Consider the following 3,498-nt stretch of genomic DNA (forward strand, 5'->3'; position numbering starts at 1 on the left):
TCTAGAATGGGCCTTTGATGGGCCGATTCTGTGTAACTTGTATGGGTTTATGGGTTGTACTTGTAAATGGGCATGACTCAAGTAGGCCGCTAATGGGCTGGCCCACTTATTTTGACAGGCCCGGCCTTTTCACCGGAATGGGCCTCTGTTGGGTCATGCCACGTGTCGACGTATCATAGGCGCCTCATGTCCAATGAGTGGACGACATATGTCCGAACGTTGAGCCGACACGTGTTTCCTCCGGCTAATGAGAATTTTACACGTGGAAAATTCCCATTGGTCCGGGCTGTTAATGGGTTATCGGATCCAAAACCGGACCCGATGGCTTAACGGTGTCCCGTTACGGTGGATGCCATGTGTCAGTCATCCTTGACGAAAGCACTTTTATGACGCGCGATTTATCGTCATGGAAGTGGACACTTCCATGACGATAATTTTGGTAATGTCATGGAACACTTCTACGACAACACAGGTATGAATATCTTGATTCTGTCATAAATATGTCATGGATGTACATGCATGACAAAAAACGTGACCTACTGTGACAAACACGTATCATCACGGAGGTGTATTTTTTTGTAGTGTGGTGTCGTGCTCCTTCCTGAAGACGGTGGCTGGGAATTGCTCTTGCTGGTGGAGCGGTTGGTGTCTTGGATTCGAAGCATTATGGCATGGTATTCCTGCTATATCCTGCTTGGTTTTTCCCGACGCATAGTGATGCTCTCTCCGGTCTTCTTCATGGTTGCGCGTCTTCGTTCAACAACTCGCACCCCATGCTTCGTTCTGCAGCTATCGACGATAGTTCTTGCCTGGTTGGTATTCCATTGTCCATGGATCAGCTCCGCTTGCTTCTCCTATGGCAACTCGGACACCTTGAGTTGGGATCTTGTGGCAGCCACTCTGCCGGCCGCATGTGCGGCACCCACTAAGCCTCGGTGAAAGGGTAGTGGCCCTTTGCAATAGTGGAGACAGTTGAAGTGTTGCCCAAGTTCGGCATGTGGATGCAATCAACACTCGATTCATGCATGAAGCACCCCTCCTCCCATGCCCTTAGTTGGTTAGTTGGTGTAGGCGTAGTGCTGGTCGTCGGCAACTGTGTTGTGTGCTTTGGCTCCTACTGTTATCATTGTGTTGATTTGTCTAGTGCCTTTTATCTTCATTTCCGCTTTGCTTTGCATTCATATCCTCTCTAATGTGGTGCCCCTGTACTCCTGGCCAGTTGATGGCTTTGTTAATTAAAGGTCGGGCTAAGTACGAGCTCTTCTCGGTCTCGGTCGGCCATTTTCTCTAAAAAAGGAGAAGGTTTGACAATTGATGGATATATTTCTAGAAACTATAAAGAGGTTAATTATGAAAAAATATCTAAAATAACACTCAACTGCCAAACCCTAAAATGGTTTTAGAACGAGTTTTATGGAACATGTTAGATGACCTACAAGCGGCCCGGCTTTAGAGCATCTCTAGCAGATCTCGCAGAAGAGGCCATCTGGTAAAATACCTGCCGAATTAGCGGATGAGCACTTTTTTCCATCCCGACCAAATCTGTAAAACCGGTCGTCCCATACATTTTTTGCGGGGTCCTGCAAAGTCCGGGCCGATTTCGCCATATCTGCAGGATCCCTCCCTCTTTTTGTCGGTTCCCCTATTTCTCCCATGACTTGGTGCCAAGGAACTTTCAGCGTGCACCCTTCCCCGCCACCGCCGCCGCATCTCCCTGCCATCTCTTGCTGCCCCCGGCCGCATCGCACCGTGTAGTGCCCCTCCCCCCGTCGCACCTATTCCACCAAGTTTGGGGGTCGGGTGTCCATTTTTCTCCATGGGCGAGCAGAAGTCGCCGCCATGGATCCACCTTGGAGCTTGTCGCGCTGCCTTGTAGCGGGTGGTTCCTGATGGTTTCGACGCCGGTGAGCCTCGGAATCGCCCGAGAGATAGCCGCGCCGCAGATTTGTGTTGCGGTGAAGAAGGGGTTTGGTCGATTTGCTTCGGTCGGTGTCGGAGAAGAAGGGTGGCTCACTTGATTCCGGACGGCTGAATTGCATCCGGTAGGGTAAGTTCAATGCTCGGGGATTTGTTGATTCATTTCGACCGGCTAGATTTCAGAAAGATCACCAGCCTGTAATTTTTTGTTAAATGGATTGGAGTTCATCGTTGTCCTCTTTATCGGATGATTCTGACATAGAGGAGATGATTTTGGACGATGATGTCGATAACCTACTATTGAACATTTGTTGTAATGAAGGCGACTGTTGTATTGTGAATCGCCTTTCGAACCATTTATATTCATATGTTTAATTTATAGTATGATTATATTGAGTTCATATTGTTGATAATCTAGACTTTACAAAGCTCCGTAAAATTTGCAGTACTGCGAGGCCTCCAGGACGAGTTTACGGGATCTATTCCGGCGGAGGCATGCGGTACCGCAATTTTTTTATAAGAGGCCTGTAAACAAATTTTGCGGGATGGGGATATACCGGACGTGCTAGAGATGCTCTTAGGCCAACTCCAACACGCGGCCACAAATGGACGTTCGATTTGTTCGTATTATGTCTATTTGTGTCGGGAAAATGGGCATCGTCCGACCTCTTTTGTGGATGCAGTTCCAGTGCGTCCAACGCAGCCGCTGCAAATGGTCCGCTGGTCGGCAGCCAAATGTAGACAATTTTTTAAGTCAAAAGAAACATTGCATATAGTTTAAAACCAAATAAATCAGATAATACCATAATAATAAATAGTTTCACAACCGAATAAAAAACACAAAGATTACAACCAATCTTAAATTGTGATGAATACATCGAAAGAAAACAAATTGATACATCTACTGGTTGCCAATATGATTCCACATTTGCTCAACCAAGTTATTTTGGAGTTGCATATGAGTATGCCAATCACGCATTTCATGATGAAATTGGGTGAACTGTCCAAACATTGTCGGTTCTTGGTGCTCAGGCACAACATTTTTACCCTGATATTCAAACCCTTGGTCGTAGATGCTCACACTCATCCTCCACGATCATGATTTGCATGATCACACAAGTAGTCATCATCACCCAGAGCTTGTCGGTGCTCCATGTCAGTGCATGGGGTCGAACGATAGCCCATCGAGATTGAAGCACACCAAAAGCACGCTCCACGTCCTTCCTAGAACTCTCTTGTGCTTGGGAAAATCTCTGTTTCTTCTCTCCTTCGAGATTGAATATTGTCTTCACAAGAGTTGACCATTGAGGATAAATATCATCAGCTAGGTAGTATCCCTTAGTTGTACTGGTGGCCATTGATCTCAAAGTTGTCCTCTCAGCAATGGCCTTTTGCAAGCCTTGGGAACACTGGAGAACGTTGAAGCACGTTGATGTCATTATGAAAACCAGCCGTGCCAAAAAAAGAGTGCCATCTCCAAAGATCTTGTGAAGCCAAAACTTCCAGTATGGCACTTCAACCTTTCACATGCCCCTTGTACTTCCCCTGCCATGCGAATGGACAGTTTTTCACTTATAGTGC

The sequence above is a fragment of the Triticum aestivum genome, chromosome 5A (assembly GCF_018294505.1).
Source record: "Triticum aestivum cultivar Chinese Spring chromosome 5A, IWGSC CS RefSeq v2.1, whole genome shotgun sequence".
Taxonomy (NCBI): Eukaryota; Viridiplantae; Streptophyta; class Magnoliopsida; order Poales; family Poaceae; genus Triticum; species Triticum aestivum.